General features: G+C 43.3%; 1 protein-coding gene across 1 annotated transcript in view; it reads left to right on the top strand.

Annotated features, from left to right (window-relative positions):
• SH3BGRL (SH3 domain binding glutamate rich protein like) overlaps window positions 1-19,151 on the top strand; it is a 36,625-nt gene that overhangs the window by 642 nt on the left and 16,832 nt on the right. The window lies entirely within an intron of this gene.

The raw sequence follows: 19,151 nt of genomic DNA, 5'->3' as shown, positions 1-19,151 counted from the left end.
ATCTCGAATCATTAATGGTGGCAGGCATGTGTGGCTACTGTCCGAGTAGCTGCGGTTTCTTGCCGTGTGGGAATACGGGGTTTCACTTCTGATGGCCCCAGTGTGTTGTGTAGGCAGGCTCGGTCAGAAGACTGTGTTTTCCCAAAACAAAATAATCAGTCAAAAAAACCAAAACCTGGGGGTTTGTGTCTAGGTTCAGATGTAGCTCAGAGTGGTAGTGTCCTCAAGATCATCTGATTTCTGTTTGATCTGTGTGAAAGATGCTCTGAGTCTAAAATCCAGGGGATTTTGTCACACTTAGTATGAATAGGCTGGAGACCTACAACATGCCAGAGACTTAGAAAATGCCAGCTATTGCAGTTAATCATCCGTGACTTTTACTGCAAGTAGATAAAGAGACTAAGCTGTGGCTATGCGGTGACCCTCCATGTCACTGTTAGGCTGTGTACCTCAGGTGCAGGTTCGCAAACTTTAAGAGGAAAGTGATGTACAGAAGATAAAAAAAGCCCTCACTGAATTCTCCTCTGGTTGAGTGCAGACACTGATCTAGGGTCTTCAGCAGATAAAATACCATGTTGATAGGCTTTGCCGTTGATAGCTGTGATGCTGTAACCCCTTGTTTAGCTCTAGTGACAGAGGCTGAGCCCTGTAGTGATGGAGTGCAGATGGCACAGGAGCGTGTGCCTTGGGTATCCCTGCTGTCGCTCTTTTCCTGTGTCATTTTTGTTAATCTTGATGTCAATGCTGACATCGATGTGCTGATGCTGATTGTGAAAAGCAGATGATTATCTGATGCTGATCTGGATAGTGTCTTGAAATCCTGAGTAGTTCATTCATAAGGGGGGTCCAAAGGGATTTCTGCTGGGTTTATACAAAATGATCATCTGGAAGGAAAGAAGTGGTCATTAGCAAATTGAAAAAGTAATTCTTTCTTTCTACTACAGCTGTTAATATGTTTCAAGTTGACTGATTCAGCTGCTATAGATTTTTATCAGTGACCTCTTAATGGCAGTTATTGATTCTGTCTGTGTGGTGATACTAAGCTCCAGGGGTGCAACCACTGATCTCAATCCTGACTATGTTTTCCTGTTTTTAAATTAGTTTTTTAATTATTAGCTTAGTGGTTTCTGCGATGCTGTCTCATCCTTGTGTGGATTGTAAATGTTACAAGGCTCGATTCTGACTTACTGCTGCCTTTTAGTCTCGTTTGTGCATCACTGTGGAATTTGAATATAGCGTTGGCGTAGTTGGTTTTTGTGGAATTTGAGTGTAACATGCACATAATTGCCAGTTTTATGACTTTTTTATATATATATACGTACACTCATGCCTGTGTCTAAAGCTAGCTCAAGTAATCTTGTGGTAATGAGCAGGACTTGCACGTTCTCGGTTTACTGAGTATGTTGAGGGTGTTTCTGTTGGCAGGGATCAGCCGAGTACCTCACCGGGTGGCTGTTTTCTTTCTAGTTTAAGAATTTTAATAGCTGTTTCAACCTAAAGTAAGACAGAGAGGCACCTATCCAGAGGGAACTTTGCTCGATGGGATGAGTCGTTTTCATGGGTCTTAAGCTGTTGGTGAGACAGGCTTTGCTTGGAGGACTAGAGGAGCCTTTCTGGGTGCTGAATTTGAAATAACCCACTCCAGGAATGGAAAATCCACATCAGAGGAGGTTGCTACAGAGAGATGGAACAGAGTCAAAGCTGTTTCCAGCAAAGTAACTGAACTGGCTAACATCAGCGCTGTAAGGGCTCTCACCCCTGCTAAGTCGGCTTTGTACTGTCAGTGACGCCTGGCACTGTGTTATTTTGGTTTCTAAAAGGCTAATTTGCTTGAGTAGAAGCAAACCAGAAATAAATATAAAATCTCCTCCTTCCTAGAAAACAACTGCCCTGTTTCTGTAAGTTGGCGAAGCTGTTGTGAGACTCTGGAAAGCATCATCTCCCACTGAAGGGAAAAGGGGTTTGAGATTGCTTCACACCTCTCAGCCTGGGGCTGTAAGTCTTGGAGGGTGCCCAAATTTTGTGGTCTTTTATTGGCAAAGTCATACTTTGTTATGCAGTATAATTTGCCACATCATAGTATATAAAATGTTTCCCCAAGGCACTGTTCTCCATAAAGTTTATCTTCAGTAGTATGTATCTGTGAGGAAGAAATATCGTATGAAGCTCATGTCTAAGCAAAGGCATTTTACAAGTATGTTTCAAGGGCTTTCTGGTGAAGTTCACTTACCTCCTGTGTACATGTGTCATTCAGGGTCTGGGCATGGGTGTTACAGCGGAAAGCGTGACTGCTGAGCTGCCCCTTGACAGGTTTTGCAGCACAAAGAGTTAGTGCTCGGTGTTATCTTTGGTGTGTTCCACTGGTTGCAGAGTTCTGTGTTTGTACTCGGTTATGGGGTTTGCTTTATGCTCTGTATGGTAAAGGTAAAGGTGACTTTGGTTTGGGGTGGTTCATTGCCATGGTTCTCATAAGCAGAGATAACTGAGTATACTGGAAGTTTATAATTAAGGACTCAGCCAAAGTATGATGATTGCAGTCTTGGTCTGGCCTCCTATTTGAATTTCACCCCAGAAATCATAATGTAGTAGTTACATTACCAGTTTCCTGCTGTATTTGGAAGTCTTGTACGGAAAGTTGCCCTTGCATCTTCCTCAGTGTGAATGTTGTACTGGTGAGTCGTGGGCTGGGGCAAGGATGGAGGGGGGATTGTAATTATGATGATGAGCTGCAGACACCAAATGTGGAAATATGCACGCATAGCTTCTGTCCAGGAGTCTTTCTGTGTGACATACAGTTGAAGTGAACAGTGTTACTTAGCCATGAGACAGTGTTGGAGGCTACAAGCGCAAAATGACAGATGCAAATGCCGCATTCAGAAGCACACAGGCGTTGACTCAAGCAGAGACTGTGCAGTCTGAGAGAGTGATTTGACTGTAGACTTGTATTCAGATCCTTCAAGAGACGAAAGGAGGAGAGGCCAAAGAGTAATTAGACTCTTGCTCCTGGAAGAAAAAGGATACAAGGAGGACAGAAGCTGAATTGCACAAGTCCAGACTGTGATTTTCTCCATTAGTATTTAGGTATTTTGTTGCTGTTGGGGTAAGAGATTGCCCCAGCTTTCCTGCAGCACCAGAAGCCCTTGTGTGCGTCTTCATGGAGGCAGTTGGATTACCGGTTTTATCGATCTCGTGTGGAAAGGAGCCAGCTGTTTAAATTCTTCTCGGTCTTACGAATGTGCACTTGTTGCCAACAACTGCACTGGTCTTGACTACGGACTTTGTCCGAGAAAATTGTGTTTTTTCATCTGACGTCCCCATGCAAACTCTAGGAGTATGGATGAAACCTGGAGGCTGTGGCTATGGAAGTGAGGTGCCAGCACTGGGTATGGTGGGCTGAGCTCTCCCACGTGCCACTGCCAGCACTGTGGGCTGTGGAAACTGCTGCAGGAAACTGCTGCAGCAAACCCCTGGTGTCCAGACCGCTCCTTGGAGCCAAGCACTTCGTGTCTGTGGTCTACAGCCCATGCTTCTGACTCTCCAGGCTCTCCCCCCTCGCTTGTTTTGATGACTGTGTGGGTGGTTTTCCTTCCTCGCCTCCTGCTGCGACTGCAGACATGGCAAAAATAAGAGATGATCTCCGGAATCGGTGTCAGAGTCCCATGTTCCACATCAGACTCGCCGCTGTTTAGGGATGGTTTTAGAGAGGAAAGGAAATTTTAGTTTATTTTTTCATTCGCAAAGTTAGGGATGTGGGGGGTTTCATGTTTTTCTTGTATTGTTTTCTTGCTTGGGAAAGGATCTAGGTCTTCTCCTCCCCACCCACCATGAAATGAAGAGGAAAGTGGCCTGTGGTCTGGAGAGCAAACATTTGCTCACAATTAGTCTTTTCTTTTCCCCCACGTAACCCAGCATGCACAGGAGCACTTTCTGGTGCTGCCGGGGATATATAGCCAGTGGCAAGTGCTTTCTAGAGCATTACGGGTTGCAACTGAGGGCGAACAGCTTTGCAGAAGAGTGACTGGAAATGTGCAGAGTTGCGTGTAGCCACCAGCTCTTGTCCCTGTTCAACAGCTCAGGGCTTTGGGAAGGCTGGTGAAGCCACTTCATCTTTCTGAAGCAATCTCAGGGAAGTAATACATGGAGAGGTGGAGATCGTACAAAAACAAAAAAAGTTTTGCATTTAAATCCCTCTAGGGCCTTTTTCCTCTGCTTATCACAATAAATGCAAATATTGCTGTCCTAAGATAGAATGAGTAAAGTCTGTGTGCTTTCCGTTTCTGTGGTGTTTGGCCGCTTTGAGGTTTCTGAGCGGCGGGCGCTTTGCTGCGTGAGCACCCCAGCGGTGCAGGGCTGTAGCAGGAGGTGGCTCTGTGCTGAGCCTTGCTGAGGGCAAATGCAGCTATAGCAGGGTGGTTCTCGGCATCCGACGTTTTTATCAGTGTGTATAATAAGTGTGCCTTGTTCCGCAGTCGCGTTCAAGGCTGCAAATGTGTTGTCAAAGCCCGGATGCGTGTGGTCATCTTTGTCATCCCGGAAGCCCTGAGCGGTGGCAGCAGACATTCTGGAGCTGCTAGTGAACTTCCTTGGGTCCAAATGGTGCTGCTTATCAGTGCAGTTAATACAAGAAGAAAATACTGATATGAGTCTTCTATAAATAGTCTTGTAATATGACGCAAGGTTAGATAAAACCACGTATTATGGAGAAAATAAACTGCATCTGTAGTTTTAAAAACAATCTCACGAGTGTATATGTATTTTTCTGGTACTTAGCTCATGCAGTTTATATACTGTGGGTAAAAACTGACTTGTTAGGCTTGGTATTGATTTTTAAACCTGTCTCTTGGGTAAACATAATAAGCATGAAGTACTTTTTTGGACACCCAGTGTTAACCAAACTTAATTTCTCTCAATAAAATGCTATGAATTGTTCTGAATTAGAGCTCTCGGGGTGGGAGACAAAATACGTAACACGAATCTAGCGAGGCAGTTAGCTAGGATGCATTCCATCTGCCTCATGGCTTGTTTTCTTTAAAGTCATTGTTCCAAACTCCAGATAAGTCAAATATTTTTCTTAAAATATTACATTCAAATTTTTAATAGAGCCAGAGATTAAATTAGCTGCAGTTGTTGCAATAGTTTTAATACATCAAAATAGAAAACATTCTACTGTGCTTAAATAAAAACAGTTTTCTGACAGCATGAGAAAGATGGGAAATTATACTCCACGGTTAAGGCTGGGAAAGGCTTTTTGCTGAGAGTATCTGTAGATTGTATATGCAGGTATGACTGTTTCTTTTGAGATGGTGCGTCAGGATTATGTCTTCTCATGCACTGCTTGGGGAGAAAAGGCTGACTGTGGGAAGAAGCTGAACGCCGTCAGCTTGCGCTGGCTTTGCTTGAACCCTGAACCGCAGCACTTCTCGAGATATGATCCATACAGTGTTGTGTAAGTGCTGAGCACTTTTGCCTTTTTAATAAATATTTGTAAAGTTGAGCGAGGAACTTTTCTTGTCCTGGGGCATTAAAGTTACACTCAGAAAATTCCTATAGAAGTCAGTGAACTGGTATGCCTGTAACGAGCAGAGGATGCCAAAACCAAGAGTCTCTGCAAGGTTATTCTTATTCCTCCCAGAAGAGGAGGAATTGGGGAGAGAGGAAACAAATGGAACTAAACAAACTTTGACAGATCTCAGCTGTTCAAGCTCAAAACAGAACTAAAATACTCCACTATATGATAAAAAAGAAGAGCTAAGGATGCGTCATTGTCGTAGCCAGAGATAGATGAGCTCTCCCATACGTAGCTGTTCTTCATGCTCCCCAACCCTTTGCGCTACTGCCCTGGAACCGCTGATCTTAGTTCATGGCACTAATCAGTGATCTAGAAACCTGAATCAAATCCACAACTTATATCAATATTATGCTATTCAAGAATGTTTCTACTCAAACACGAAAATACAGTGTTAATGACATTTGTTTAACCCCAGCCGTATTCAGGGGAGACCTCCAGTTTATGATTAAATTTAAAGTACTTTTGTTGGTCAGATACTTAATCAAGCCTGAAAGATTTTTAATTGTAATGCTTATCTACTATTATTTGTCCCAGAAAAAAGCCTCTGTCCAGGAGCATGTCCTTTCCAGGACAGCACTTCCAGCTGACTGTTAAGGCCCATTTTCTGAAATTCAGAAGGTAGTAAAGTGAGACCGAGGTTTAAGCCACCAGAAGAAAATGTGAAGGGTAACATCAGACTGTGGACTGACTGAAGTTAATGCTGTCTGGATACAGCTGAAGTAGTCTTTGCATCCTGACTTACAACTTCTTCCTGTTGGACTTAGTTTCCCCTGTGAGAAGTGGATGTGGTGATTTGATTTCTTCAATTAGCTATCTCAAGTTTAGTTTTATCGGGGCTATTTTTCCATGCATCAATACTGCCTTGCTTTAAATTTTAAAGGCGCTCGAGTGTAAAATTTTAACTATTACCTGTCGAGAGACTTACTGTTTGAATTGCTGTGGTGTCAGAGTGAAGAAAGGAGTCAAAGGCAGCAGTAGTTTAAAAAAGGATCTCGGGGAAACCTGGAAGTTAGGAGCTATCTTGATGTGCTGGACAAATTGATGTTATTCTTTGTTAGACTCTTTCCCAGCAGACATGGGGACAAAGACAGAATGGGGGGAAGAATCAATACTCTGTTGGAGAAGGAAGCTGTGCCTTGCAGCTGAGTTACCTGGAGCAGCCACCAGGCATACGAATAAAGAGTGATCCTTTAATATTGAATCCCTGGGCAGAAAGTTTTGGACAAGCTTTGGCCAGGTTAAAAATCTTTTTTTCATAAAGAAACTAAGCTGCTGTGGGATAACAGGAAAGGATTGGTTTTTTTCTTTTTGGCTTATGTAGTTGATTACACACCAGTTATATAAACCAGATAACAATCAAGACTTTGGAATATATAGGCAGCTTTTGCAATGTGCAGAAGACGCAAGGAGATCCTACAGAGATCTGTGCTGTGTACCCCAAGCAATCCAGAGAGAGTGAGGTGACAAGGCTGTTGGTGAAGTGAGGTTGCACAGTGTGAGAGCAGCCTGCTGTAGCTGTCCGTTTTGGGAAACTGGGAAGAAACAATCATCGTCGTGTGCAAGAGTGAGGTTTAAACTAGCCGATACTGTTTAGCAGAGAGGTCTTGGAGCCATACTAGGTAATTCTACAAAAATACCATATTAGTCGTCATAAAAAGCAAACAAAATGTCAGGAATTTTTAGGGTGGGAGAGGGCAAAGAAAAAAACCAACCCACCACCACTGTACCAATCTGTGGTGGGTCTGTATCTTTAATAGACTGGAACTGTTGTCTTTAAATGATATAAAAAAGTGAGAAAAGATACTAAATAGGGTGAGGTGATGACTGTAGGAGGAACAACCAAATGAGGTAGAATTCTGCAGTTGAGAAAGAAAGAACTGAAAAAGTATGAAATGTGATGAAATCATGTCAGGCATGGGAGAACAAATAGGAAGTGATTATTTGTAACTTCTTAATGCAACAACTCTGGGAGAGCAAGTGAGACTAGCAGGTGGCAGGTTCAGAGTAAATGGAGTACTTTGTTTGACAACATGTAGTTTAATGGAGAAGCTCACTGCCAGAGAATGTTGTGTATGGCAAAAATTGCGCAGGCCTAGGAAGCAGCGAGATGAATTAAGGGGGAAAGTCTATTAAGGGCTATTAAACATAATTACTACACCTCTGACTCAAAACTGCAGATTATTGGAGTCTGGGAAAGTATAATGTGGTGTAGCCCTCTGCGCTCAATCTGTCGGCGTTCTCTTCCCTGGGATCTGTGGCCGATGGAGACAGGGTACTGGGGTAGAAAAGTGTTGGATCTAACCCAATAAAGCTGTTCTGTTCTTGGATGAAATTGGTTCTGCTCCCAAAATGATATTAACACTTTGCATTTAAAAATTTAAGAACATGTTGTCCAGGAAAAATGTTTGATGGAAAAGAATATATGTGTGTGTTTGGGATGTATTGGTTTGTTTTTAATTTGGTGGTTATTACAAACGCCTGCAATTATAAAAGTATTAGAAGGTTCTGGACCTTTAGGTGTAATTAGAAATTTTCTCTGAAATGTAAACAGATTATGTATCTGTTTTGTATTCAGACATACCAATGCAACTGAAGTCTTACCTCTCTCTGCTTGCAAACTCTGACATGCTGTGAGAGACTGTATATATGAGAGGAACTTTTAACTATATTTGTCCCCTTTATCTTAGAAACGGGGGGGGGGGGGGGGGGCAGCAGGAGGGGGAGCAGAAGTTTATAATGATTCTTCTCTTGGTTTCCTTCTGAACAACTGCAGTTCAGTTCAGAGGCCGAGGACAAGGCTGTAAGAAATGTTGTGTGAAGCTACTTGTTATGCAGTAGTTGCTGGCAGGCTCAAAACTTTCTGTTGAGAGATAAACACTGAAATCTCAAGGTTTGGACATTGAGTAAGACTTTGCATAAGGAAGACTTGCCATTAGATCTTCTATTTTACATCTGATGAAATGCACTGTGGGATCCAGATCAGGAGTGGGATGTTAGTAACTGGGGGAGTTGGCATGAAGCAAGCCCTGCCAGGTGATACACAACCTCTCTGTTGTGCTCGGGTGTGACTGGGGAATGGTTTCCTTAATCAAAGCTGAAATGTCACTGAGTTTTCCTGGGCTCTTGGGCAGACAGGGAGATGTGAATGAGAGCTTACAGGAGCAAACATGGCTGTTCTTCATGTGTCTCATCGCTGGTCACAATCTCAGCATTTCTTACATATGAGAACCATAAGCATTTGGTGATACGGACAGCAGGTGATTCCAAACCCAACATGATTTTGCAGCACGAACAGCAGATGCTGATGTACATCATGTTTAGACCTAGGTAATAAGGTAAGTGTATCAGAAACCTCTCCTGCCTTAGGCATAGGTCAAAATAAACTGGCAAAGCCCAATGTAAACAGAAGATAGGCAGCCTCTGGGGAAATAATAATAGTTTTCACATAAACCCACATTTTTATGAGAGTAGTGGTTTCCAGGCAGGTTTAAACAGCACATCTGTATTCACCTCATGGGATCAACCTTTGGCTGTGCTAATGTCACTGGGAGTTTTGCCATGGACTACAGCAGGATGAGATTTTACTCCTTAGGAAATACTTAATGCCGCTTACCCAAGATCATTCCTGTGCACATGTTGCAAATGTACTCGGGCAGAGCAGCAGCTGCAGAGCAACTGGCAGAACGGAAGAAGAGCAGAGTAGCTACATGAATGAATTAAAAATATATCCCAAAACATTCTCACTGGACATGGATAGAAATGAAGTTCAAGTGAAGCTGATTTATGGACAATAGGTGTAAATTTATATTTTTTTTTTCCCCCTAGGGAGGAAATACAATGTGTGCGAGTAGAAATAAAAAGATAAAAAGGGGCAGGTTTGCAAACTTACTTGTTAGTGACCTGATAATCCTGATTAAGAACTGGAAATTCCTTTCCACCCTGTAATGCAGATAAGCAAGTCCCATGGTTCTGGTGGCTAAGTCCATGAAACCTTCGTACTTGAGCAGTCTTTCTTTAAATTTCTGCTTCCTTTCATCACATTAAAATGTACTGGGAGGTAGCTGTGAGAGCCTCCGTTTCACCCGCAGAGGACCAAGGTTTGAGTTGTGCGTGCTGTGAAAAAATCAAAGTAGGTCCATAAAGCTATCTCAGGGAATGTTCCTTCCAGGAATTTACACCTGTATAAACTGAGGAGCAGCTGGACAGACAGCAATGTTTTCCATGTAGTGATTTGGGACCAAAATTAGCAGCTTGGAAGGCGTTTGGATAGCCATCACCTCATGCTGCCAGCCGTCAAGCATTAGGCTGAGACTGAAGAACATCAGGGGAATGAAGCTATTTTGGCTGCTCGCCCAGGCCTGGAGAACTCCATCCTACAGCACATAAACAGCTGGGGGACTTAATATTTTAAAAAATGAAATGCAGTGCGTATTTGTCTTAGTTTCTGATGGTGGTATGCAGATGCTAACTTGCACGGAGGCAGAAGGAAGCTTGTGGTTTAAAAAAAAAAAAAGGCAGATACCATGGTGACAAAAGTGATCTTAGAAACTTAGAAAAGACAATGGGGGTTGCAAAGTGGCCTCTGGGTCATGGCTCTGTCAGTGGCAGGCGTGGGCAGCATCCAGATTAGTGCTTTTGGTCTTGGGTGGAAGGTGGCACTTCCCTTCAGGTTGCAGTAATACAGTAAGTATAGCTTGTTGATGGAAAGGACCTTACTGTGTTAGCAAATGCTCATTTTTTTTAATTCCTGCAAAGAGTGACTTCAGGATGTCTCCCAAGAAGTCCTCTTGAGAGCAAACCCCCAGGCGTTGGCCTTCCTGGCTACTGCAAGCAGAAGTTGGCCAACTCCTGTATTGCTTCAGCTACCAAAAGCATTAGAAACTGCAATGTGGCCAATTCTTGTGAGGTTTCTATTTATCTCCTTCTCTCAGTTTCTGAATTTACAATTTTTGTGCGAGTCTGCACTAAAATAAAGAGGGGATCTGGGGCCCCCAGGATGATGTACACTTGAAATGTTACCCAGGCAAAGTAACTGGTCAGAAAACTGGTGCCTATACAGACTTGTCTGCTAAATCTTTCATCTCTGGGATGTTTTGGTGTGCCTGTACTGACGCACTGTTCTATCCCAATACAGCCTGACTCTTTCTGGAAAGTGGAGGAAAATTTGTATTTAATCCATAGCTTTTCTCTTAATCCCCTTTTCATTTGTATTATGATATTTAGGTATTTTAGTTCAGGAAAAAAAGCTTTGTTCTCTTGAAAATTTCTTTGGTTTAGTTTTAGAATAGCAGTCATCAAAAAGACTCTTTTGCTGAATAATATCTGGTATATGATTTCTTCGAAGACAGAAAGTAATACAGATCAGAAGCACCTGGATTTAGCGTAGGATCCCTGAGGTCATATTATATTCTTCTTAAAGTAGTGGGTTTTTTAAAGATAATAAATGCCTGACAGTATAAAGGCAGTGAAACAGCAATTAATGCTGTAAACTTTTAGTCTTGTCAGTTAATTTAGTCTCTCTGTGTGCTAAACCATACAGGAAATAAACCTTCTTTTTATTGTAAACCACAGTAGCCTCACGAACACTTGTCTGTGCTTTTAACTCCTTACCTAACCAGAGTTCAGCTCCCATCAGACAAACAAAACAAAAAATATTTTTCCTCTCTACTCTCTTTGCCATGCAGGGCTCCTCATCGCCAGCATAAATCCACAGATTCTGAAAAATAATTACATTAGCAGCTGTTTCAATAAACCCCCCAAAGTATAGCACTCTGTGGTGTGTGTTGATCTAAGGCTATCTTTTCAGGCTGGTTCCCCAGTAAATATTGGCCAGGTGCTGTGCAGACAGTGGAGACTGGAGTTTAGGGTGGAACGAGGTGGGACCTGTTTCGTTTTAACTGACGTTACATGGCAGCCATCACTTTTCATAGGGTGTAGTTGCTGCCAGCATTTCATGGACTACTAAGACCTGTCCTGGAGCCCTCTATGAAAATGAAGATAAAGAAGGAATAATTCTTCTGGCTTTCAGAGAGAGACAGGCTGAAAAAAACGGACTCGGAACCTGACAATGGTGGTGAGGTCCAGACTTTCAAGACTAAAGCCCTTTTTAAAGCTTCTAGAGCAAGTAGTCAGGTTTTCAGTGGCACCCTCAGTGCCTTTTTCCCTTTTTTTTCTTGGCCACATTGAGAACTTTTGAATATCTAGGAATATGTCATGTTCCAGAGAGTTTTCTGCATCTCATGTGATACCAAGCCTGATTATCTTGCTGGAGATAAATGCTGTGTGTTAAATTGTGTTATAGTCAGTGCATAAAGCCTGTCTATGAGTCTGGGCTGCAGTGTATTTGGTACTGTTTGTAGAAACAACCAGAAATGATCCTTAACCCAAATAACAAAGTAAATAAGCAGTGATTTGAAAAAATAATTATTCCTGCTGACTAACAGTTTAGGAAAGGAAGCTTTGAGAGGCAAAGGGTGCATTCAAAATTGTTCAAGGAGTCTATGACAGAGGTAGTTTAGACTGAAGAACTTTTTTTTTCTTCCACATAGCAGAAGTTTCCGTTTCCTGAGACTGTTCCGTGCCTCAGATAAGAGAGTACAGCCTGATGCTGAGGCTGTAGAGACACCAGCAATATACTGAACAGTGGTGCCAGCAGAAGAGGCTGTTGCTGGAGGCTGCCCTCTGCTCAGGTCCTCTCTGAGTTGCCTGTTGTGCATCCCAGGGCTGAAGGAGGGCACGAGCACAAACAACTTCACCTTCCATCATGGCCAACCCAGCTGTCACTGCCTGGAAAAGGGGACATGAAGTGGTGACAGAGAGCCCGTGTGCTGGCTGATGGGTGGGCAGCGGGTGACTGTGGGGCTGCTCCCAGGTCTGGCAGTGGTGGGATGACATCTCCCTGTGCGGATGGACCAGGCACAGGCACTAACCTGAACAGCTTTGCTGGTGTACAAATAGGAACATTACACAAGGTTTCTTGAAGCTTGCAGTTCTCTGCTCTTCTGCCTGAGTTGTGCCAGACAACTAACTCTGCGAACTCTGCGAACGTCAGTAATGATTAATGAGGGAAAATTCAGAGCTGTGACAACAGGTTTGTCGTTAGATTTCTGCTTTCCTGCTAACCTTAAACCTTGCTCAGATAAGTAAGAGTTGCTGGAGATGTTCTGGCTGATACATCATGAATTCGTTCCAGACCCTGGGGCAGTTTTTGTTAAGCAGGCACTGGGGTTTGACCTTCCTTCTCCCTGGTAGTCTTGGAAGCCTGGTGTTCGCTTCAGGACAATGCAATGTGCCTTTGGTTCCTTTGTCTGCTTTTCCTGCTGCTCTCATGTTTGTGATGTTCAGGAATTATGTTAGTTTTATACTGGGTTTTGGGAGGAGCAGATCTGTTTGGTTTTATTTAACCTTGCTCAGAGTTTGGGTGCTGTGACGAGGCGCATGTTAGATGTCCAGGGAAATACAGCCTGCCAAGCTCCAAGTCTGCTGCAGGAAACAACTGTGCGTAATAAATGAGGAGTTCATATTCTGCTGCTGCTTATGCTTTGTTAACGGATAACCGAGATAATGGAGCCTGTATTCCCGCAGTAGGAAGCTGTCTCTCTGTTGGTTTTGGACCAGACGAGCAGTTTTCAGGCTTATGAAAGTCAAATGCCACAAAATTGACTCAGAAAATTGCCAAGGGTCAATTTATTTTGTATTGTAATGGTGGTGTTTTCCTTTTGATTATAACAATTCTGGGTGCTGCGATGGTTTGTGGACGGTGTCAGTGCACATGGTTAAAGCTATGGCTTTGCAATACATCAGTGTTTCTTTACATTCTCATCTAAAGCAGGATAAGGGGAGGCTTAGGTCTGGAAGCTTGATTTTGCAAGATACATTTATTTTGGCTAACTTCAGTAGTCTAGTCACAAAAGAAACTAGAAAAAAAACTAATACGTGAATATTTGCATTTGCAAATCCTTCCTGTTGCTGGACGAAGCAAAGGCCTGAGACAGGAATGGCCCGAGGCCACGGTTTGATATATGCTTTCAGTCGGTATTGCTGCTGGGAGAGGGAGTCCTGCATCTCCTGGCTCGTTTCCTTCCCTGCCCTGTGCCTTTCCTTGTGATGGCACAAGTATCCACATGTCAGCACAGTAAGCTGAGTTGAGGCCCCCCAAAACAATACTGCTGTGCGACGGGAAGAGTGCCTCTGGCTCAGACCTCCACATAGCTACGCCAAGGCATATGCTGGTGCAAGAACGGGTGAATACACGCTCAGAGACAAGCCTTCGGAGTTCAAGGAGAAGCTCGCTTTCCGTAACCCTGATTTATGCAGGTTGAGTATATATGGTCCCAGCAATGAGCCCTGCTTCCCCGACGGTCCCTCCTGGATAACCATCCCTGGACCCAGCACTAGCAGAGGTGAGGTCTGGGAGCAACCTGGACAGATGATGGGCAGGATTTTGATGCTTGAGGGGTCTGGGCATCTGACTTTCAAGCTGCTGCCAGCCAATGCTCAGAGGCACCAGGCTGCTTCACGTGCAAAGTTCATCCTTAATCAAACAGGGTTCCTGGTGGAGCTGTTTGCAGAAATCACATGAAGGGAGGGGAGAATCGTGTTGCTGTCACTCCTCCCAGGGCCGCAGGGGCCTGAAGACCAGCATGAGCAGAGAGTTAAGCAGTAGTCAGGCATCCCTGCTGTTTTTAAATCAAGCACAGATCCTTCCTTTTGAGAGAGGATAAGTGTAAGTCTGACACCTCTCCAGGTCTGAAACGCCTCACCCAGTGTTCAGCAGTTGGAAGCTTCATTTGCATTCCCTGTTCTTCTGTGCTCAGGCTGTTAGGTTGTCTACAAAAAGCATGCACAAAGGGAGGTTTGGTGCCTCTTCTAGCAACAGCTCTGGTGCTGCCAGCCCCTTCTTGTGACTTTAACTCCTCCCTTGCCCAGCTGCTGGGGATCTGGTGTTTTATGTGCACAGAAATACAGAATGTAAAACTGCTTCCTGCCATCCCATGAGTAAATATCTCTATTTTTTGGCTGATGATGGAAAGATATTTTAAATGTTAAAATCTTGCATTAAAATCCCTGAAAATTGAAGTTTTGGCTTTGTGGGATTGTTTGGTTTTGAAATCCAGTTGGGCATTGCTGTCACCTTTCACACAACTTAAAAAAAAGCAACAGGGGGGATCCAAACAAACAAAAAGCAAAAAGCTAATCTCTTGATGTATGGAGGGATCTGCTTTTGGAGAGGTGACTGATGGTCCCCTCAGGCACTGTACATCAGCCAGTGCAGTAATGTGCTCAGGGGTATTGGCATGCCAGTTTAAAAATCCAGATAATATATGGTAACTCTTCATGTTGTATATACATCTTTGTCTGAATCGCATGGTGGGGCGTGGGAGTTGTTCAGACATACGGTGCAGCCAAGGTTTTTTAGTTGTTGCACTTCAGTCACTAGTATCAGTCATTGGTCAGATGGAAAGATTTCTGTAGGAATGCCACTTACCTGCTGATTGAAAAGTAGTGGCGCGCAGGGTTTAGTAAATCCAGGTTACCAAGAACCATGATGTGGACTACACAGAGATCCCTGGTTTTTTCCCTCAGATTTAGAGATAGATCGCTTTCGAGTCATGTAATGTATAGTGATTCTTTTTCCCACAACAATTAAGCTGAAGTGCCACAGGTAACTAGGGAAAACCTGTCCTTAAGAAAAGCAAAACACGAGAGACATGCATGTTTATTGTAGCACAATGAATTAATCCATATTTGTGATAAAACCTTGAAATAATGTTTTGTATTACTTCAGTGCTTCTAGTCTTTTAACAGGCCATGACTACTATGGAGAAGAGTGTTGGCACCCTGACTTCTGCATAACTTTGATTTGGTAATAGTGACTCTTTCTAAGCACTTTACAGAATTAATAGAAGCATCTAAAACAGACCATAGAGGGATGTTTCTTTTTTTTTTTTGGTGAGGACACAGATATCCTGACTAAAGGCATGTTGCATATGATGTGCACAGCCATCCAGAACACTCCTGTAAGTTTTGCGCAACTGGCTAGTAGGCTTGTGGCTGAGCGGGACTCTTGGGCAAAACAATGAGGATGCTGCTGATGTGGTACGTGAGCCTTGGCATGCCAGGAAATACTAAATGAGTGACTAGAAAAAAAATATTGGGGAGCAGCCAGTAAGGAGGAGAGTTAAAGGAGAATGCACAATGTCACCCTCCTTTTCCTTGCAGCCAAAAGAGAGAAAGATTTGCCTCTGAATTTGGTGGCTTCAGTAGGAAAAGAGGTGTGTTTTCAGCTGACAGAGAACCATTTTCGTGTACTGGAACAAAATCTGAAGTTTATTAAATGGTACTTTTATACATTGTCTTCAGGTGTTGCTGATTATAAGGTCTTCTGCATGTTAGAAACCCAGTAGCACCTTAATAGTCCTTTGACAAGCAGGTATTGCAGGATGAATGGATTCACCCACCCGCCCAGTCCCCTAGTGCTTGGGTATTTGTTAAGACCAGAATTTTGCTTAAGTTATGTTAATACATTGATCCTTAAGGTGCCTTTCTAGAAAGTAAACTTAAAACACATTAAAAAGTAATCAAGGCTTCATTAGGCAGTGCTGCTACTGCTGTTTGCCAGAAGCTGAGAAGATATAAATAAGGAAATGTTACTTGTCCTCATACTTGACTAATGGGTAAAGGAATCTGCTTTTGGCCACTGCTGGAGGAAAGTAGCTAAACAGACAAACAAGTCAGTTCTGACCTATTTATGGCCTTTTAGTATCTTATTAGAATTTGACTGTAATAGAGCTTCAGTAGAATTGGCTGTATTGCATGTCTGACATGAAACTAGCGACATTCAAAAATCCTGCTGCAACATTAAACTGGAATCCTGTGTACATTTAAATGAAAGAAGCCATAACCATTTGAGTCCGAATATTTTTGACTGTTCATATCATGCAGCACTAACAGAGGTGAACTTCTTATAGATTTCGTTCTGTCAACTGCTTGTGTGATTATGCCCACAACATGATTAAGGGCTTTCTTAATGTACTCCAGCCTCGAGTTTTGCTAGCAGATGTCTACTTTAGTAGGTACCAAGTGACAAATACCCCAAATCACCATGTAGTATAGCTGTAAAGAGCCTTTGGAACCTATTTCTGAGCAGTTGCTTTCCATGACTGTTGCACTCGTGTTGCATGCTGTTCACAGCACTGCATTTACACCTCCACCTGAAGTGGTGTGACACTTAGTCCTCACCTGGATCTCCCCGGGGTGGGAAGTAACACTGTCCTATGTGCATCCAGTGGTGATGGAAACCAGGCAGTAGCTGTATTTACCCCATTACCTTTCCTAAATGCGTATCATAGTTTACAAGGTTCAAAAGTCCTTGCCTTGAGCATACACAGTGTGTGCCGTCCCACCGTTCAGGCATATACACGCGTGCACAGTGCATATACGCACATATATAGTGCAAAGGCACCATCCGGCTGGGTGCTGAGCACTGACCAAGATGAGCAGGCAGCTCAGCAGCCTTTCGGAAACAGCGAGCGTGCGTGGGTTTCTTCAACTCTTGATGCTATTTCACAGCATAAGTGAATACATGAGATCCTGTATTTAGTGTTCTCCTGTGCTTCTGAACAGAATAAGACTGAGATTAGTTTTCTAAATTAGTATCTTCCAAATGATGATTATATTACTTTATTCTTTCCTTTGGAGCAATAGAGAAAAGGGTTTTTATTTTTTCTTGACTAATTCCTTGAACTTCAATAGCAAGTTAGCGACAGAGCAATTAGGAACCTGCTCAGCAGGCTGCTTGACTGGGCTGTACCTAACAGAGGAGCCAGGCCTGTGTTACTGGCTGAACTTTCCAAAGCAGGCTAAAGGGACTAAAAGCCAAACTCCCACTGGAGGATTTTATTCTCTTTGCAGTCTGTGTCAAAGAGTAAATACAAGTGAGCGGGAGCTGGGTCCGTAAGGGCCTTGGGCTCCGTTGAGAATCCGGATCCCCAGGACTTTAGTACAGGGAGGTGACATTAACTTTCGTGTTTAGTTCTTCTGGTACAAAAAAAAACTTGTTGAATGCACTAGGGTCTTTTGTCTTCGGTTTTCTTGGTGTGGGATTTAAAAAATTTTTAGGCCTTGCATTACTGAATGAGTGCACTTATAATGGCATTATAATCCATAAGAGAAGCTTTTATTTTTGTTCTCACGAATCAGCTTTTCCATTTATGTAACTGCCTACGGTTTCTGGAGCAAGTTGTGGTCTTGTTTTGGGAAGTACAGACTCTGTCCTTTGTTCTAGCTGTATTTTTGGCTTGTGCTGCAAAATCTATCTGTGGTGTGGTACCTTATGCCTGGATAAAGCCCCACTGCAGCCAGACCATGTGCTTCCAGACATGATGCAACCTCCAAGTTAGATTTCGAAAACCTTTCAGAAGCCTGGATTTTTCCCCCAACCTTGCTCTTGAGTGGTGGTCCTTTTGCGCCCTTTCACCCCAGGACTTTTTCCTGCTTTTAAAAAGCGTCTTCCAGAACCATACGTGAGAAATGGGAATCGGGTTGCCGCTCTCGTGGCGAGCTGGAGCCCATTCCCTCCTGTCCTACGTCTCAGGCTGGCACATGGTGCTAATGTGGCCCAGGGTTGGTGGGTGCCCGGTGGCGAGAACCATGTCCAAATAAACAACCTTTAAGTTGTTGGGGGTAAACCACATCAGGATAGGGCTGCTGTAGCAGCTGAGCAGGATACATGTTGATATGCCATGGGCTTTCCCAAAGGGCCCTGGAGGGAGAGAGTAAGTACATATGGAGCCCATCTGGACGCTGCCTAATTTCTGGGGGAAAAAAAAAAAAAAAAAAAAAAAAAAAAAAAAAAAAAAAAAAAAAAAGAAGAAAGCTTTTCTAGCCTCCTGTGTTTGATTTAGGTCACATAAGTTCATGGTGGTTTTGCTGTGTTTGTCCTCAATCTCATTCCTTACAGACCAGAAACCAAGCATTGAAAGAGAGAATGATGACATTACTATGTGTAATGCTTGGCTTAAAATAGCCAGAACAAAGAAGTGGTTTGAGTTCTGTAATGATAATTGCCCAGACCTAAAAATAGGTAGATGTTCTACCAGGCAGAGAGAAGAAAGAGTGAGACACGAATCACTGGGAGACACCTGAGACAGCCTGCAAAGCTCTGATCAAGAAGGTCATTGTTGTAGGTGCCTACAAGCTTCTCACTCTTTGACCACCATTTCCAGTGGATAGTGGCCACCAGCACCACCAGAACTGGCGCCTCTGAATTTTAAGCTAATATGGAGGGTGGGGGGAAATCTGGCTTGTTCATAAAAACAACAAAACCACTTTAGACAAAAAAATGGCTCCTTGAATATTACAGTAACAGAGGCCAGGATCAAGCCTGCTCAGAGGTGTTTTGAGTCTGAAGGGAGTCCTGCTATAGTGTCCTGGGGGCAGAGAATAAGCTTAGGGGGGCCATCAGGGGGCCATCAGGAATCCATGACATTTAAATACATAGCTGAGCTGCCATGCTGTTTAACTCCTACAAATTATGTTGTACTGGGAGGCGAAATTATAAGTGTTTTGCAGCTAATTTGCA

This window comes from Buteo buteo, chromosome 22 (assembly GCF_964188355.1).
Source record: "Buteo buteo chromosome 22, bButBut1.hap1.1, whole genome shotgun sequence".
Taxonomy (NCBI): Eukaryota; Metazoa; Chordata; class Aves; order Accipitriformes; family Accipitridae; genus Buteo; species Buteo buteo.
Note: the sequence above shows the minus strand (reverse complement) of the source record. Positions and strands in the feature narration are given on the sequence as shown.